The following is a 21,107-nucleotide window of genomic DNA, read 5'->3' as shown; positions in this document are numbered from 1 at the left end:
GGTTATGATTTAAGAATAAAAAAAATTGTCTGCACCATGAAAAAAAAAATTGACTCCTGATGGTTCCTAAAAGTCATGTCACCGCTGACTGCGGAATTGACGTAAAAGATTCTGACGGAAATTTTTACGTTAAATCATAAATTCAAAACTTATTTCACTCGAATGGGTTTTTTAACCTCGATAGAATCTATTTTTGGAACTTCTTCGGGTACTTTCCCCCTTGACCGATTGAGAAGGACCTCATAACCATACTTACCATTAATTAGGACCATAACTAAAAAACAAAATCTTCACTATAGTACATGGTTCGAAAATTCTGTAGCTTGATCCAGAGATTGAAACAAAGATATATCCTCGTGTTGGATCACTAACCTTAACTACAAGTAAAATACTGTTAAATTTTCAAACCATTTCATACAATCTTTCTCAAGTTACCATCTAAACAAATTGGACCTGGACTGATCCATTTAAACTCGCGCGCAAACCGATTTTTTCCTAGATTGGTACAATATTTTTTATGTTCATGTGAAGAAGAACATGTTAATTGTGTCAGTTTAGAAGCTGTTTTACGACGCGAAAAGTTTGTCCGGCGATTTTTACTATGGAAAATGTAGCAACAAATTTGCCTTAAATTTGTATTACTAATGGAATCACGGCTACGGAATCATTAAAACTGTTGCAGAAGTGTTTTCGGGAGTCTACTGTGTCACGAACACAAGTATTTGAGTGACAGAAAGCCTTCAGTGAAGGTCGTAAAGTCTTCGAAAACTTGACTTATGTGAGTCGTCCATTCACCTCTGTTACTGACATCGAAAAAGTTAAAGAAGCAGTGTTTTTAAATATCGTGTTGGCAACGGAAAATTAGCAGAGAATCTCAACTCTCTTATAGATCGTCTCAACACATTTTGGTTAACGTTTTTGGATATAAAGCATGTCTAGCATTGACTCGTACCAAAAGATCTGAATCGCTTGTAAACACGATGTCGCGTAGAGGTCGCAAAACGGGATGCTTGACAACGTGGCTGAGGACCCTACCAGTACCAGCACAAATGTTTAGGAAGGGCACAACATATCCCAAAATCTTGAAAGTTTGTTGAGTAACCGTAAATTGAATTTGAGTGACTAGGTCACCGAATTTTAACAACTTAATTTACTTTTAGAACAATATATACCGGGGTTTTTGAACCTCTTCGTTCATTCCGTTCATTTTAAGACTGATAAATAGTAGGAATCGTGCTTTGAACTACTTCCCACACCTCCTATTTGTCAGTTTCGGGTACCAGCGACTAGTTTCTCTTTTCCAGACTCAAAATTTAGCAAAACCCCATTAGTTAAAAAAATCAAAAAGAACTAATGAATTAGTTAGATTTATTCAGGCAACATCCATAATAAACTATTGAATATATCATATATGGTCGCCCAAAGGCTTCATTTTGAGTTTACTCTTCGAAAATATTCCGTCAATATTGGCAGTTACTGTTATGTTGGCATACTTGTTATGCTATCCTTGTGTTCGAAACTGCATATACAAGTAGTAAACGTTTTCCTCATTAATCTCTGAAACATACAAACAGGCTCTGTCTGTCCCTCGCTATATATATGGTAAGTAGTAGTATGGTCGCATGTTTGTTGGTGAATTGAATTTATTGACGTGTCAAAACTTATTTTGGCGTAAAATTGAAAAATTCTTACCACTTCTTTTGTTTATTGGTTTCTGTGCTGTCATTTTTGTTTTCTCCTCCCACTCCGTACTTATGTATGTATGTTTGTTAAATATATATTAACTACCCCGTGGAAATGTAAGTAAGTACTTATTTAAAGTAGTTTTCTCTCTCATTTTATTGCAGCACTGACAGGCGTACATTGCTCATTTGTTTGCCGAAAAAAAACACATCAATCACCGCTCAACTAAATTTGTGTCACTTTATCATGACGTTACTTTGAAGTTAATACTGTAGGTACTACAAAGGTCGGTATACTGATTCGGTTTGGGAAGTAAAACGTAAATTTGGTGAAAGGATCTTTAGGCAATTCATAGGATACTCAAATCCTGACAACATTTTTTTGGCCAATATGTGTTATACGTAAAGCTCATCGAATTTTAGAGTAGTATATACTGACAAGGAGAAATTACGATACCAAATTTAGTCTCACGTTTTCTTTATATGGTGAAAGATGCGTGCAAAGGTCATCCTCGCTAAAAAGTTTGGCTGCGAATATCGGGTACATTTCTGGTTATTCAGATCACTGCCTGTCACTGCCTGTTACCTGGATAAAATCCTGGTACTTTTTTCTCTTTTTTTCATACGAGTATATACGATTGATATGTGGATGAGCGGACTTCTTCACGGATGCTTCGAAACGTTAGAATCTCGCAACAACTATTGTTTCAAGCTTCCATTTTGGCGTTTTTAAGTAGATGTCAGAGATTATATTTACTATTTGTAAGTTCTTTACGAAATACCAAGGCAAGAAAAAAACTATGCCTGAGCTCACAAGCCCTCTGGGCTCATCTCACTCGATTGCATCAACCTATTTCTTGATAAAGATAATGATAAATCAGAAAAGCTTGTATGAAAGAACCCCCTTTACCAGAGTTTGAACATTTGCATAGAAATTACTACAAAAGTGATATCTTATTCGGGAATAAAGAGCAAACCAAATCTAGACCAACTATTATTAAAAGCTATTAAGGCGCAAACCTAGTGTGATAGCAAAAAAAAAAGACGATATTGGGGAAATGAAAAAAAACTACTGCATCAATTGTTTAAAATTTTGTAGGGTATACTTTAATATATTTTAATTAGGTTGAAAAACATACACCGCTGAACCATCCTCGTGTATCGACTGGTAATATACACCACATTATCACGACAATGACAGAGGTGGGCTGGTAACAGTTCGCCCATCATGCAGTTGGAAGGTATCTAGCTAAAGTCTGACTTTTCAATTGGGTGTTCGTTGCTCATCAATAGCATAGCATTTAAATGAGAAGCCCTACTTTGGTTGCCGAGGATAAACCTGGCGGAGGCCCTTAACCCAGTCTCGAAAGGAGCTTATGGATACCTGGCGCCCTCCATATTAAGATACTTGTAGCCTTACTAGCGTAGCGGAGGCTTTGCGCAAGCGGACATACCTTCCCCTACACTCGTGGGTCCAGAATATGCATTGACACAATAAATACAATATCAATGGATTAAAGGAGTCCGGCTCTCTTGGTAAAAAGTTGGAGGGAACAAGTTGTTCCGAGAAAAGGGCAGCATTTGTAACGAGCTCGGAAACAGCCAGCACAAAGAGAGGAAGTAAGCTGGGTCTAGGGGCTAGGGCCTGCACTAACTCTTAAGCCTAGCTCCAGGAAAGCAACAGTACTAACGGCAGCCGGAACCAAACCTAGTAGCCAAAGTGTGGCTACGGCTACAAAGTAGGGAGGAGAAGAAGATGCCAAAAGTATTGCTGCTACGTATAGTAGTGCGTCTGACATGTTTCAAGTTTCAACAAAGAACCTCTTCAAAGCTCGAATAAAGTTGGAATTTTATACTGAAAAGAAAACATTAGTTCTTAAACATTAAATATGTATAATTAGTCTACACTAGCATTCCAAAATAAGCAACACTGTATATAACATATTTTATTATGCAGGTCAGTGACATTTTCAACAAAAAAAATATATTTGGAAAATATGTGCAGGAGGCCCTATGCAAATATCTGAAAGCAAGCGAAATATAACAACAGAGAGCAAACATTTATACTTGTAAGAACTTCTTTTTTATCTCTCGTACTCGGTGGTCATTGTCAATGCCCCTTGCTGTCTCACGGTGACGTCAAGTCATATTGTCATTCCTCACCGCCAACCAGTTGCACCGGCACCGGCTGGGGGCACATCTTCTACTTCATTTCATTTGCCTTGGTGTCTCACAATGCCGTTTTCCTTTTATTATCCAGCAAATATCATTCTCTTATGCTAACTTTAATATAATTTGGTCAGCGTCTGTGGGATTTCACTGTCACGGCTGTGTCAGAGAATGCAAAAGGAAAAGGAAGAGCTGTTGTAGCCATTAGTAGGCGGTGGATGAGACAGCCGGTGGCAAAAAAGGTAAGAGAAATAAAAATGAAATGCAGGTAGTTTATTCAAAAATGTTTATGTTGACCACTGTGCGCAATCGGGTGTAATAATGCAGTGCTATTTAATGATTCCAGAGGGTAACCACAACACAACTGAATCTGAAAGTATGAAAAAAAACACAAGAAGCAGTAGGACAAAATATGTATGTCTGTAGGTATAATGAAGTGTATGAAAGGGTCAATGGTTACCTCAAACACTCACTTGAAACAGTGTCTTTATCTGTTAAATAAAATAATCACATAAATATCAAAGTCACTCACTCTGGTACTTAATTTTAATTAAGTTTATCAAAATAGAATAGAAATAGCATTTTGAAAATAGAGTCTTAGAATTAGTTAGTTTTTAGTTAGAAAACCTTACTTTTGGAGACAATTTTGTGTGTCTTGAGTTGAAAATAATCATCAATCATCCTTACTTTTCTATTTCAGCAACAATACTTTTTCATCTTTATCTTTTTTTATTCACCAATCAACATTTTTTCCGGATATTCCTTTTATTTATTAACTAATAAAATAGCGGTCATCTTAGATGATAGATCCCGAAATGGATCCCACTTGGACAGCCGAGAACACCGGTGATACCTAAATACTTTTAAGTATTGATCAAAAAGACTCTCAAAAATAGAAAAACCCTTTGAGCCTGTCAAAAATTTGTTTAGGCGATTGTTACCGATTCCGGCTGATTCGGCAGGTTTGTCAAAGATATGACTCCCGAGATATTGATTTGCATGCGGCAAATTTTTCAGCCTTATCACATGCACGTTTCTTAGTTTCTCGAGAAGCTCTCATCGAACTGAATAATACTGGGTCATTCTAAACAAGTAGGACCAAGTAGTTTCCACAGCAGTTGGGTATACGTAACGGAAAAGGATCTGGATTTGTATCAGGCAAATGACTATCAACTCGGTTGCATTTTTCAATTTATTAAGGGAATATTTTCTAGGCCTACAACAAAAAAAATTGCCAAAACCGGGTTTTAAGAAGAAACCTGCTACTCTAGAAACTCCAGATAAGAGAAGAACAGTTAAACTTTCATTTGTCTTATCTTATATAGTAGATTTTAAATCAGTAACAGTTATTAAACAGAATTAAGTCCATATGAAAGAAGATACATGCAGCAACCATGTAGAGTTATTTCATGGTAAGGCCGATGACAATAAACCGAATAATCTTCTACTATGTAATAATCCAATTGGGCATGGATCATTTCTAAAGAAAATCTCATTCGATTGTATTTTAGACAGATTTGCTGATATTTGTGCTGATTTTATGGTGATATTGATATTAATCAATTAAATAGAGGATTTTTTGACTCTGTCATTTGGAATTTCCAGTGGCTTTAGTAACTAATTCATTTATAAAGTTTTTGTGTGTTTCGAATCGAGTATTTTTAAAACCATTACTTATCGAGTGGTAGTTGGTACGGTAACCGACTCGGTCATGGCGCTGACCCGGATATAAATATTTGCTATGTAACAATTATCAGTTCCCTCTGATAGCGATTAATAAATTCCATTTCAAAGGTTATATAATAGCTAAAGGTTCTGTTATTATAATTTCCTATAGCAGAAGTCAGGGAGAGAGAAAGAGTTTTCGCTGCTTGTCAGATATAGGTATCAAGAATCCGGTTTTTACAAATATAGGGATTTAAGCCTTCCCAAGAATCTGCATTCAAGATTATCTCAGTGTGAACTACATTTTATGAAACCCAGTCTAACTTATTAATTCGGTGATTATTTCGAAATAATTTTATGAACAAATATTCACTAGTCATGCCACTGTGTGTCAGCATTTCTATCTTTACAAGCTGTAAATGCCACCATTCCAATTCTCATTGCGCTATTGTGGCTTGCGGTTTTCGGATACCGGCAACACGACCATGTCCTTTTTCCCCTCACACACACACACACAAAGAAACACATACCACATTCCATTTTCTATTCACCTTATACAATTTCAACACTTCATTTCTACCTTTTATTGCTTTGTTTTAGTCTTTTTGTGGCACAAATTCTTTACTTTTGCTTCATTTGTTTTATGGGTGGCGGCCGGATGTTCCAGCGTTCAAGCCCCGTAGGTATATTGTCGCACTTACTTATATGGAAACCTAGTTCCCAGTATCTTGTGCTCCCAATGTTTTATGTATATGTTAAGTTTTGTTTTGTTAGTAAAAGGTCCAATGTTGTTTACACGTCGGTCACGCCGACACGGTACCGACTCTTCTTCTTCTTCTTCTTCTGCCTCTTGAAGCAAGGTGTGCATTGTGTTTATACACACATACACAGGGTGTGTGGAGCGAGCATTATGCGTCGGTTCATGTCGTTGCCTTAGTTACACTCTTTAGTTATATCTATGGGTTTAAGAAGTAGCATGGTTTCGGAAATATTTTCATAGTTAGTTTGTTGTCTATTTCCTGGCAAAATTTAATTTATTTTGCACTCAATGTTGTTGCGGCAAAAGCGCATTTTTTCCGATTGTTTTCCCTCGCCCATTCGTTTGTGTTTGTGTTCGGCTATGTCATTGTTATGAGTTAGAGTTGGTTGCATACCTTACAGGTGTTGACATAATAAATGATTTACATTCTTGTACCGACATTCTAAGCAAATAACCGTCACATGCTGTCTGTCCATTGTCAGCTGTGTGTCGGCATCTCTGGCGTTTGTTGGGGCGGGAGTACATTTGTTGTCGGTTTTACGGATGATTCAAATAAAGCGAGTCGTCATCACTAGCAGTTGCGTCTCTTCTTTAACCTTTTCGTATTGTTGTTGTTGTTAACTGTGGTCTATATTGCTTTATTCGAATGTGCACATATTTTTATGTGAAAATTTGAACATATTTTTTACATATTCCGAAGTGAATAATGTTTAGCATTTTCAATTAGATTTCAGTGTAATTCAAATAAAACTAAAAAATTAAGTGTTAACAAAATGAGACGAATCTCTTACTTAAGCATATGGAACTGACAATAATCGGGGTTAGTATAAGAAGAGAGCGCTTACGAAAGCTACATTGAGGTGGCAAATAGCTATAGTCAGAGAAGAGATGGTGTTTTAGTTAGCGTAATTAAATAAAATCTACTAACTTTTTGCTATCCTTGATTAAACGTTAATAATTGCTAACCTAGCAGAAACCTATAACAGGTGGGCTTGGACATCAAAACAAAACAAAGATATAAAGTTCATACTGTAATTCGTCATGCAAAAAAATATTTCAGTCACTGCTCTATAATTTCTTTTTGTTGAGAAAACATTTGAACTAATAGAATGAAAAGTCGTGAAGTCTTAAAAAAATCTATATATATAAAAAAGAAAGTGTGTCTGTAGTTCCGTGTAGGCTCCGAAACGGCTGAACCGATTTCAATGAAACTTTCAGAAATACGATTGACCTGACGAGTAATCATGTAAAGTTTGGTGATGATCGGAGCACTTTTCTTTTTGACACATGCGTTGTGGATATATATGCCATTATGAAACATATTGAAGTACAATGGAGTATGTTGAAGTATAATAAAGTATATTAAAGTAAACAATTATGGATTTTTAAGAATTCAAGGTAATTAAACGTATATATAAAAGAGAAAGTTTGTATGTATGTTCCTTATAAACTCCGAAACGGCTGGACCGATTACATTGAATTTTTCTGACGATCTTCAGGATGGCTCAGCAAGTGATCCTGTAAAGTTTGGGGGCGATGAGACATTAAAAAAATGTGTTTTTTTTTTACTTTTTGTTTTTAATTAACAATGAGAATTTTTTTACTGCTGATATGCTATTTTTTTTATTACACAATTTTTGTTGACACGTGTGTCGTGTATATTTATGTCATTTAATTAAATTTATTAAAGTATAATGAACCATATTGAAGTATAAACAATATGACCATGGTAATTTAACTAAAATTATCGCGAAGCAAACTACTATTTACAACCGCATTAAGCTAATTGTTGCTCGGAACTGTAAAATATAGCAGTAACCAAATACGAAATGTCCTAAACTGTCAGACAATTTCAGCACTATCGTACACGGAAAAAAATAATTAATTGTTCTATTTTCGCAGACACACAAAATAATTACTTAAATCATAACCGTAGTTGATTTCGATAATAATAACTTAACTATATTAAACAGATTATTCATATAAAATATAATTTAATTATTCCTTAGCCCAGCAAGTCGTGGCCGGAGTCTTCTAGTATTTTACGAAATCTGTTCAAACTACAAGCAAGTACTGAAGTTAAAGGAAATAATATATATTATAGTCGGGATCTGGCACCAAATAATTCTATCTGTTCCTGTATATGACGAATGAATTTGATGACGAAAAATTCTCCTCCAGTGAAGGCTTTGAAAATCAACGCCAATGGGGACAAGAGATTTGACCTCAATCGGATCATTCAAACTATGCTAAATAAAACCATCAATCTATTGCAAAAACAATGGATTTCCTTTTACTAGGCCTGCTATACCTATACCTACAACAGAGATGAGAAGAATAATACAAATAATATACTGCTAAGTAAAAATGATTTAAAATTTCCAGAGGAAATGGATTTACAAAACGACACCCATTCATTATATGTCCTCTATATAGCCATATACCCATATGCTCATTCACATATTCATTTGCCACACAATCCTTTCGGTTACTGGGCGATAACAAGCGTGTTTACAATTTTCATTAAAATGTAATTACATTTAATGGCAAACAATAAGCCGAACCATGGAAAACACGCAAGTGGAATGGGTCAAGATGAACGGGGGTCAACTTTCGCATTATAAAACAGTGCGAGCGAGTACAATAATTTACCGCGAATTGCAGGCGCCAACACAACAATCAATTACATGAAATGGCGGCGGCGGCGTATTTTGTACAAAAACACTCATTTAAATGCGCAATAAATTGCCGAGCAATAAGTGTAAAGCGGATTTGTAAATATTTCATTAAAATAAATTTGTTTAAATTGAATTTGCAAATTGCGCAAGAAATGCACTTGCTGTTATAATTGTAAGTGGTGGCAGCAACACGCTTGTCGATTACTTTAATTGTAATTATTTTTAACTTTCATAACTTAAAACTTTGAAGCCGACGCCAGCAAGCTTATTACTGATGCAGCAACAAACAAAACGACAACGCTTTCAAGGACTCTCTCAACACGCACTTATTTAACGGTTTTTTTTTATCTCCTCATTCCAATGCAAATTATTAACTCTCTACTAAAACAAATACAAAGAAGTTGTGGAATAAAAAAAAGCAGCGCAAAAAACTGCATAAAAAATTATAGAATTTTATAAAAGTTCTTGGCGTTGCCGAAAGTTTTCACTTGCTTTTCATTTTCATTGCTTCCGCTTGCTGCTGAAGTTGTCTGCTGCCGTTCTTTCTTTTTTCTCGCGCGCTGCTCGTTGTCATTGCAAATGACAGCCCAGTGCACTTCATAAATATCGTAACGCGACACTTATGCAATCAACAGTTCCAACAACACTTTCATGGCAACTTTTACTTAAGTAACTTTGCCATGCTGTTACATAAGCTCTTGGTTATAAGTGTGTAAGTGTATTTGCAACGTCCATACTTAATTAGCATTGAAATCACTTCGATGCGCAGCCTTTCAACGTAAAGTTGGCGACGTGAAATCAATAAATTTTAATAATGACATTGAAGGCATTTAAAACTAACTTTTCACACTTTATAGGAAAGATAATAACAAAACAAGAACAAGAAATATTTATTAATTTTGCTACGTTATGAATATGAAATAATTTTTTGACACTAAAAAATCCTTTGAACAAAATTTATTTAATTTCTTATAATATTTTTTACCCAGCCGTTCAAGCTAAGTTCAATTCTAGCAAAAAGACAAATATTATTGCAAGTAAATTTATTATAAAAAATGTTTACGTATTAATCCCACATTTGTTATGAAACAAAATTGAGAATCGATTGCGATCACTTTTAGTATCAAACTAACTAAGATAAGGCATAGTAAAATAAATTCCATTTTTTTTTCCAATATATATCTTTATAGATTAATAACCAGTATTTGGCGTTTTATAAGTTAGATCGCTATATAGCGTTAGAAAGATAAGATTTCATTTTAAAAAACTTTTTAAGCTGATTTGTGATTCCAGGACTCAGTATTGTTAGAGTACGCGTCAAAGATGGTCAGCAGAAAGGAAAAAGGTACACCACATTATACAGTTTTTCTTCGATAGAGGCAAAAACGCAAGCGAGGCTGCTGACAATGTGAATAGTATTTACGGTCCAGATACTGTAAAAGCCAAGTACACGCAATTTTAGTTTCGTCGATTCCGTTCCCGTAATTTTGTTGCCAAAGATGCACAACTCAATAAGACCAATTATCGAAGATATCGATAAAAGAATGGAAAGCGTCGTGTCTGACCTACATGTAAGCACTGTTTCGTTTACCCCGGAGTTAAAATTGATGCAAAAAATCGTTTGGTAGTATTTTAATTAAGCTGAATACAGAAATTTACTTGATGTGTGGATGCCACACGAGTTAACAGCAAAATAAAACCTAATGAACTGAGCCGGCGAAAACGGTGACCAATCCAAGGTTGAAGGTTAGGAAGGTTTTGCTACATGTTTTGTAGGGTTGGCAGAGAATCATCTCATATGAGTTACTCCCCTACGGACCCTTGGACGGTCCTAAGGTAGCAATTGCGCAGAAGCGGAGAAAAATTTTGTTCTATCAGGACAACGCCAAGCCACACAAATCGATATTGACACCGCCAGAAACTGCTGATTATTACCTGTGCTATCTATGATGAATGAGTTTAGTTGTGCAAAATTCGAGTCAAGATAAGTTTGTTAAAGTCGACTGTTCCAGTTTATTGCCAATAGGAACGATGGTTTAACTTAACTTTAACTTTAACTTTAAATTAGAAAATATGCATGATTAGTAAGTTAGTGAAGGTAAGAACTTAGAGAAAGTATGAACCGATACTTCATTTTGAAAACAGTCTTAATGCAGTAATTTCAATTCAATTTAATCAAAGCACTAACGCTTATGCCTTCGAAAATATCGTGCCCAGCAGCCAGCTTCTGACAATACTATTCGTTGTTTGGAGTTGAGTTTTGTCGAGCACGGGTTACTGAAATATTGTTAACATGTACAATAGTTCATTAATTTCTCAGCCGCTCGAATGAACAGATGCGAATTATAAATCACTGATAAATGTTCATATTTCAGCTTAAATATAATATTTGATTAATTTGGTTCTGGCTGATGTGGGAAAACTCAAAAAATTAATTCTTTAACATATCGTTAGATATACGCGCAAAATATTCAAATTCAACATTAAATCTTAAATTTATTAAGAATCAAAAAGGGAGCAATAGTAATATACGAGAAATCCACATTTACAATTTACTATGTGTATAAAAAAAAAATAGTATTTAAAAAATTTTCAAAAATTAAAATCTTTTAAAGCAAAATTGTCACTAATATCCAAGATATTATCTTGGCTTAGAGTTGGATAAAATTTTCGAAAGGCCGATCAATTATAGCTGTGGATTGTCAGATGCAATACTAATCAGCTCGCTGTTTTATGCTTTTTTACGTGTTATGGTACAGTAGTGAAACGGTATATATATAAAACGAGCAGTATTGAAGAGATTACTCTACAATAATAAATTATTTCATCTCTCTATATACCTGGAGCTTAGAATTAATATGGTGTATAGCTTGAAACATTCGCAAATAATAAATCAGAAATAAGACAGTAACAAAGGAAATGCAAAAGCTAAGACAAAAAAAAAATTGACATTTCATAATTTATTATTTCACATCCTTCAGAACTTCCATAATGGAAAATTTCATAACCAACCCCTTATCGTACAGCATGTTCATACAACATTTCTGAACAATCGTAAGCTCTGCTCTATAATTTTTAATTACAACTAACTAATAGTGCCCGTAATTTAATTTGTTTCGATCAAAAGGATCAAATATGGACTGTAGGCGCCTTTTATTAGTGTAATGATGGAGTTCCGCCGCAACTTCATTAAAATCACTGTTCTTTTTTCAATAGTGGGAACTAAAACAACCAAAACCAAAAAGCCAATCAAGTTCGGAAGAGCAAGGTGGCAACGTGGGTGTATTTTCTAAACAAAGTATTGTGTATTGCACTATATTTTAGAATTTCACATACATAACTATATGAATGCATATACTCTATCTATATGTGTGTACTTAATAGCTTTTTCACTTTTTCATATTTCTGCTGGCACTCGGTGTGATTTTACAGTTTGCACTAACAGTGAATGGCTTAAAACCACAGCATGATAAATTTAATTAATACGACAATAAATTTATAATTGCACCATCAATATTGCAATTGCTCACTTTTGTGGGGGCTGTGGCCTAGGTGCTTAAATGGATTTATACTTTATATTTATTATTGTATGTTCATTGATATAAAAGGTTTGTAGCGAAAATATTAAATATATGTATATATATATGGTAAATGTCATTAATATCAATAAACTCGTGACTAAGTGAGAGCAATTAAATTGTGGCTTAACTCATTAATGAACTTTGACGTTTAACTTTTGTTGAAAATAAGTGTTGAAGTAGGAGTAGACTGTCAATTTACTCAGAAATTGTGGTAATATCACTTTCACTATTTCTCAACATATACATATATACCTAAGATAACAAAATATAGTTTTTGACATTCCATATTGTTAAGTTCTGAAAAAGTTGTCTAAAATTTTCCATCATCTTTTGGTAGTAGTTAAGAACTCAGGCATTATACACCGCTCAGCATGTATACCTATACCTATATTGTATAGTTGTCTTCGATATATATATATAACATATATATGTATATACATTTACTGACAATAAAATAGAATAGCATCGATGGTTTCGAAATAATTAACAATCTGTATTATTTGTCCGACAAATTTCGAATACGACTCGGCTGTAGTTTTAGCTCTGTTTTCTGATATCTTTGTGTTCAAATTAAACATAAGTGTGTTGTCATGACAAAAAAAATAGAATCAAGGAATATAAAAATATCAATTATAGGCTTTTTTTAGTAAAAAACTATATAATCTTTACAATATTTGTTATACTTGACATTTTGTTACAATTAACTATTATTTGTAGAAGAAATGGGCCGAGGAAAGCACTACACAGTGGCAGAGTTTAAGCTTATAAAAAATGTGCAAAACAACTGCTATCCCCAACGGGAAATTTCAAGAATTATAAAAAAAAGATCCCAAAGATTTGTGTCTACTGCTTTGAAACCTCCAAAAAAAATGTTAATAAAGGTCTCGAAAAACGACGACTCAGAATGACAATTACATAGAGATTTTATCAAAAACCGACCCTTTCAAGTCCTCTCTAGCTATCCAAAGATAATTAGGTGTTGACAAAAAGATAGCGCAACAATCGGATTTCTTTTGCTTAAACGCATATCAATTGGACCGGTGAAGAAAATATAAAAAAGTGGTTTTAGATCCTTTGGTACGATGAATCTAGAATAAAAATGGTGGATAGAGATGCAAAAGATTGATTTCGACGTCCGAAGAATGCTGAAATGAATTCCCAATACACAACAAAAACTTTCAAACACGGAGGTGGTAATATCATAACATGGCGATGTTTTTCGTGGTACGGAGTTGGACCGCGGTATCTTAGAAGATGTAATGCTTCCTTGTGCTAAAGGGAACATGCCTTTAGTTTGGCAGTTTCAGTACGACAATAACCCGAACCATACCTCGGGTGTGGTCAAAATTTGGCTACAAGATCAAAGAATCGATGTTATGATTTCGACAGTGCAATCTCCGAATTCAAATCCTATAGAAAATCTGTAGAATATTGTAAAAAAAAAAAGTTGGAACCCATTAAACCACGAAATAAAGGGTAATTTCGGGAAATAGTCCAAGAGGCGTGGTATTCAAAACCGAATACAGCTTTACAAGCTCTAGTGGAATCTATGTCGAAAAGGTGCGCTGCCGTACTCGCAAATAAATGTTTTGAAACAAAATTCTAACTTATATGCATTTTTTATTTTAAAAAATCCACTATTTACGAGTTTGGGTTTCATGATTCTATGATTCTATTTCATTTTCAATTGAAGTGCTTGACAATTCCTTTAAAAGTTGTCTGCTGATAATACTTGAATTTGTATTAAGTTATTTTTGCTTTTGAAATGTTTAAAATAAATTTTATTAACTATAAACAATATATATTTCCTCCCAAAACTGTGGTAACACTTTCCAAATACTAGTTGTGAATAAAACTTTGATTTTATTTTATTGTAAGTAATTTTATATAACTTTTATATTATTCTCATATTTTTGCTAAGCGTAGTCGGTGCTGGCCTAAAGTCTATTTCTAAGTTTCTTGTGCCAACTGTTTTTGTTCCAGAAATATTACCCGTTAATACGACCGAAGTCACTACTATATGAAACTTAGTTTCTTATATTCAAGACCGCTTTATTTGGATTTGAGCGTCAACGAGTCGTGAGAAAACCTATGAAACTAACTTAACTTAACTTAAGGATCTTAATCATAAGTACTACACTGTAAAGTTTTATAAATAGCAATACGAATATATATATAATGTTAGTATTTTTATAAAACATATGCGGCTAGGAGCTACCACAGGGTATATACCCTCAAGATGTACATCTAAATCGTGGCTATGTAAAAATCGAGGGGGTATGAGTTTGATTATGCATTTTTGATGCGAGTGGATTGTTCAGCTTGGATTTTATGAGATACTGTTGACTTAAGTGCAATGTCTGGCAGTCAGCTGTCTTAGGAACGTCTGCTTCTATTAATAAGTAAAAATTTCGACTTTGTGTGTGTAAGTCAACGTCTCTGATCAGCCATATAATTTAATAATTTGAAAATTATACAAAATATGCACGAGATAATGTTTTTTTTTTAAGAAGAGCTCACGCATTTTCAGAATATTTTTTAAGAGTAAGGTGTACTCAAAAAATTAGTATATGGGTTATTCCCAAAAAACGGAATAATTCTGTAAACAGCAAAAGGCAGTTGGATAGGCAAATATTATGCGAGTACATAATTAGGTTATAGAACCAGTATGTAGGCAGATTAGTTAAAGAGGAGCTTTAATATGATATCTGAACTTTTATCTTAGCAATATAATAACGAATTTTTAGGGTGAAATGTAGTTACGTTTACCTGCAAATTGGTTATCAAAAATTAAAATAATCACAAGTTAAAGAGAAGGTATCTCACATTAGATTTTATAATTATTAACTTAATGTGAAATGAAGAGTCAACGCCAGTGAAATAAAACGTATAATTAATAAATCGTAGTCAAAATTGAAAGGCAACTTCACTTAACGTTTACTTGAATAAATCTTAAGCAGTCATAACCATTTCAGAATTCAAGCAAGTGCTAGATACAGAGACTCAAAAAAAAAATGCGTGTTCGTATGTAAAAACTGAATCACAAACATGCCAGTATATATGTATGTATGCCAAAGCAAAGTACCTCAGAGCACACTTTTAGGGCAAAGTGAACGCGCTGTCGCAGAGTTGCTTTCCAATAAATGTGAAAACTTTTTCGATTACGTGCTTGTAAAAGTTTTCGTCTTCATATGAAGCGCCCGATGGGATAAGGTGTGGCAACAAACACAAAACGAAAGAAATCACAACCAATAACAGGAGAACAAAGGCATTTAAAAAATTTGACACACAACCAAGCATACATTAGTGAACAAGAGTATGTGTGTTTGTTTGTGGAGTGTAATAAGTCGAGCACCGAGGCTGGTACGGCACAAGTGTCATCACAAACGAGTAATGAAATCTTTAAAACTAAGCAGACCACAAACATTTTTACACACATACATAGATATGTAGAATAAAACAATATTAAAAAAAAATTAATACAAATAATTATCGCACCAGTTTTTCATATACAGTAGTTTGATATGTATTGGTTTTTGGACTCACTGTTATTTTCTCCTCCTGTCGTTTGTGGTTAAAGCTTTTGCCTTAGATTTGCCTGCTGTTGGTGTTACCGCTCCGCTCGTTGCTTGATTGCGTTGGGACGTTCGGTATTGTTTTAAAGCGCAAAGCAATCTCTGTGCGTCGGGTCACATGGTCGGTCGTTGAATATCGGTAAAAAGTTGATTCATTGCGTTGTTCTGTTGCTGTCTGTAAAATAAAAAGTAATAAATGAACATTATCTATAACACGGCTTGCTAATTTATTAATCGCTGGAGATTTTTCACAATTTTATGAAATGAAAGGCAGAAGGGTAAAAAAAACTAAATGTTGAAGTTAAAACATTTAATAGAGAAAACTTGTTAGATATCTATAGAGAAACTAAGTAGAAGTAATTTTAGACAAGTGAGAGTAAAATCAATGTACTACAAAGGTAAGTGGGAGATAGAGAGATGTTAGTCATCCGAAAGAAATGGAGAGCGGAAATATATGAGACCAAGTGAAAGAATTTCATTTTTTTTGCAATAAATTGAAAGTTTTATTTAGCATAGGCAAAATGATTCAAAGTAGGTCAAGTATGCACCGTTTTGTTCGACCACTCGAAGGCCACGAAGGCCACTCTCATAGAAACCAACAAATTATTTGCCATACAAATGATCAGGTAGTAATCCCTTGATGCTGAGTCTGGATTTCCGGATTTTCTGTCAGGCCATTGTCGATTTGTTTTTCCTGGCGTTGCCCTGATTAAACACAATTTCTCCCTATTGATCAAATCTGGCCACTTCTAGGCGATTGCTTCCGTCAGACGGTCCAAGTGTACGGGGGGATCATGATAGAGATTTACCGCCAGTTCTACTTAATACAAAGCAAAACCTTCCTGAGAATTTAACTTTATTCAAATGATTTTGTTTTAAAAATGACTGCCATAATTGGCTCGAATAAATTTCAGCCGAACAGACGAATTTCGACCATTTTTTGCAGCGTTTGGGTTTGGAGTTTATCTGCGTAGACAAGCGATTTCACATAATCCCACAAAAAATAATACAACGGTGTTAAATCCAGAAACACCAGAAGTTTCCTTTAATAAATTGATTGTTTCGTTGGCTGTATGGCAAGTAGCGCCGTCTTGTTAGAACCAAAGGTCATCCACATGGCTCTATAGCGTTCCCCATTGACTGTAACATTATGGCCGCGTACAATGGAAGGACTCATTCGGGTCTTCTTCGGTGCCGAACAGCAGGAATAGATTTATCATTATCCATTAAATCATTATAAAATGGCAAATCAAACGGAGTATAAATCAAGTAACAGCTGTTAGAACGACCTACTCCGAAAAAAGTATGGCCGCATTGCAAACCATACGTCTAAAAAACACTCCTTATACATATATAATATAATTGAATATATTTCCCTAGAGACGGAGAAAATCATCAATTCACGAAAAGTGAGAAGAACGAAAAGTGAACATGCTGGGTTGTAATTGTTCTAAGAACAGAAAGCTAAAGAAGTAAGGGGGGAAAATTAAAGCTGGCTGTTAATAAGTTGCGCCAGTATTACATGTAAGTATTTTGCATCGCCGCCCGATGATCAGGACTTATAATATTGTTTTAACTGCGGTTGGAAGTGGGTGTATTTGCGGATTTTAGAAATATGGAAATAAAGCGATATCGGTCGGAGATTAGATTCTTATTTTTGGAAGCCATATAGCGTTAAAATCAAAGAGAGCTTGGATGCTGTGTAAGCAGACTTTTTGGAAATAAGTAAAAGTAGCAAGATAAAAGTCATTCTTTGAACACGTGCAATAATATATTTCATAGGTGAAGATACAAACAAATTTCGTAAAGCTATCTCCTCAAAATAAAGTTTCCTATAAAAGGACTTTAGTTTGTTCGGTCAGATGGTAGTGTCCCGAAATCGATGGATCCGACAATGAGCAGCTTCTTGGCGAGAAAAGCGTGTCTAAAATTTTTCAGACCGATATCTCACGAGGATTTTGCGTATATACAGATGAACAAACAGACAGACTGATTATTTATATATTATATTATATGTTTATGCTTTATAAGGTCTCCGACGTTTCCTTTTGGGTGTTACAAACTTTGTGGCAAACTTTATATATCCTGTGTAGGTTATAAAAATGAACTAGATCAACTGGGGAACTTCAAAACTTATGCCCACTACCACCAATGCCCATTTAATAAGAAAAAGTGTATGTCATTCAATTTATTAAATTACTTACACATTGTATGATTATTTTTAGCAACAGGTGACTCGTTTGTTATATTAGATGCATGCGCCACCTACACACACGTGCAACATTTTACATTTACCTTCCATCCTGCAGCCCATTTGACCGAAATAAATAAATATTTAAGCGCCACCCTCACAGTGCCCATAAGTGCTTGCAAGCAGCTCTCTTATAAAAAAAAATATCAACAAAAGCTTTGCTATGACGCATTACTATTGGTGTAAAAATGACAAAAACAAAATTGTAAATTTATATTCCTTTTTTACAGTTCTACAGGACCACATACCCATCTACAACTACCTACATATTTATGTAGAAATGTACGCTCATCCTTAGAAGCTCATCTACAATATCGCAGGGGAAATCGCACTGTGCAATGTAGGCCGTTTTCATGTGTGTGGGTATTTGATTTCACACATGCGCAGTATCGCCAATTATCCGGCGGAGAAAAACGGATATAAAGAGTGGGATGAGGGCCATAAAGCGTGTATGTAGAAGTGTATATTCAATGTTGGATGGATAAAACTGGATAAGAGATTTAAAAAAATAAACTAAAATAAATAATATATTAAATATAAAAATAATAATAAAATGCCATTAAAGAATTTATATTTTAATTTAGTATAATATTTAAAATTTTGGCAAAAATAAAGGATAAACAAAAAATTTACATAAAAATTGAGTAGCTTTATAAAGTGAAATAAATAATTAAAAAAACTCTCACAAATATTTAAACAAAAACAAAAAAAAAAAAACAAAGGATTCCTATAAGCAGAAATTAATTAAATACTCTAAAACAGATTATAAATTTTAAGCCACTTTTTATTATAAAAACTATTAAATTAAATACGAAAAGAATGGCTAATTTCGGCTGTAATCAAACATTCTATACTTTCGGAATTTTTAAGAACCAAAGTCGGGATAGTACCTTCAGACATTTTCAAAGTTTCATTTCGAAAGAAACACCGACCGGTGATTCCACCAGACCAAAAACCACACCAAATGTCAATTTAGGTGAACGTAATGGTTGTTCACGAATAATTTGTGGATTTTCTTTGCCTCAGAATCGACAGGTTTGTTTATTTACCGCACCACTCACCATAACCATAACGACCAAAAAATGGCAAAAGCGCACGAAAAGTAGCAATTGGAGAACGATTATTTTGATAATAAAATTTAATAATTTCTAAACGTTGTTGATGCGTATATCTTGTCATGATGAAATTGTAAACATTACTGAATACAATGAAAAAGAAAAAATACAGAGCATGACATATTAAAAACTGCCGAAACGACACTTAAAAATGATATCATCCCTATTTGAAAACCCAATATATAGCTTAATATCAATCAGTTACCGTAAGATATTGCATACCACAATGAAACTTAAAATTGTGTTATATGAGAAGTAGTCGAATTTAGTACTTTTTCACACCTTAATATAAAGGAGAAAATAATGTTAATACAAGTATATTATATGTCAAGGAGCCTGTGAGATATGAGATTTCACGTAGAAAGGGGCAATGCCACGCCTATTGTTTAACTTTTAGAATGAGTCTTATTTATCCTTTCTGTGTGTGATATGGTTTTGACGTATTTATTGTATTTAGTGACTTATCGAAGTTTTAGTAGTTTTTAACATAACCGTTACATGGGTAGTTTACAAGAATTATTCTCAGCAAGTTATGGTATGTCGATTCAGCTTTAGTGGTTTGAGAGATATGTACTTTAAACTTTTAAAGGGTGGGGCCACGCCCACATTTTACTAACATTTATAGGGGTCGGCGGGTTTGAAAATTTCAAAATATCGTTTTTTTTTTGTTTTATCCGAGATAAACCTCGATGCGAGATAGCCTCTTCGGAAGTTTCGCCCATCATCTGGTCAATAAATGAAACGGTTTCCTTTTATTACAACTAATTGCTTTGAGCCAATACATGGCGAAAAAAAGTGATTTTTGTGCAAAGCTTGTCAAAAATGTATACTTAAATTTTTTCCTTCGTCTAATAACGCGATTTGTCCAAGTGTTAACGAAATATTTTTGGATTTTTGAATTAAGATGAACCAATAGTGAGTTATGATGTCCCCAACAAGAGCAAATTTTTTTTATGAGACGGCAAGAAAGATGAAGATGATGACTAACGGCTGAGTTTTTTTTCTGATTAAAAATTTTACAAAATACTGTTTGAATATATATCTTTGATATGCTGAATAGTTTACATAAAATATTAGGTGTAGTAAAAAGAAATCCATTATTTTTTTAATAGGTGGCGTTATTAATCTGTACCTTGCGTTGTATATGTCCAGTCGGGTTCGGCTAAATAGCGTTAAAAAGATGACATTTCGTACTAAAAAAGCTTTTTTGACAGTATTTGTTATTGGTTGATTCAGTTTTGTTTGAGCGCGCTTCAAAGATGGACACTAGCAAAAGAAAATAGCTATATTTTACAGTTTTTCCTCGATAACGATTGTCCAGAACCTAAACATTGCATAAAAACCGCTTGAAACTATTTGAATGAGGTTGGATACGAAAAGTAATAATTAAGGCATTCTATTTCATACAAAATTAATGAATTTCTTTTTACTACACCATATATAATTATATATATTAGAAAACAAAAAAATAAAAAATACCTTTTTTTTAACCATACTTTTATATACTATATTAAATTACAGTTTTGTGTCTTAATTGGAGAGTAAGTTATAACACTTTATAGGTTTTAAATAAACGGAATTTTGTGTTATATATATTTGTATATACAACAAGTTACCATAAAAATATCAAA

General features: G+C 33.9%; 1 protein-coding gene across 3 annotated transcripts in view; it reads right to left on the bottom strand.

Annotated features, from left to right (window-relative positions):
* LOC106618372 (dynein axonemal intermediate chain 4) overlaps positions 1–21,107 on the bottom strand; it is a 95,752-nt gene that overhangs the window by 54,322 nt on the left and 20,323 nt on the right. For all 3 annotated transcript variants that reach the window (XR_011396729.1, XR_004977112.2, XR_004977111.2), the window contains exon 4: positions 16,082–16,285. The gene's annotated coding sequence lies outside the window, so the exon portion shown is untranslated. The remainder of the gene's footprint in view (positions 1–16,081; positions 16,286–21,107) is intronic.

Source organism: Bactrocera oleae, chromosome 5 (genome assembly GCF_042242935.1).
Source record: "Bactrocera oleae isolate idBacOlea1 chromosome 5, idBacOlea1, whole genome shotgun sequence".
Lineage (NCBI taxonomy): Eukaryota > Metazoa > Arthropoda > Insecta > Diptera > Tephritidae > Bactrocera > Bactrocera oleae.
Note: the sequence above shows the minus strand (reverse complement) of the source record. Positions and strands in the feature narration are given on the sequence as shown.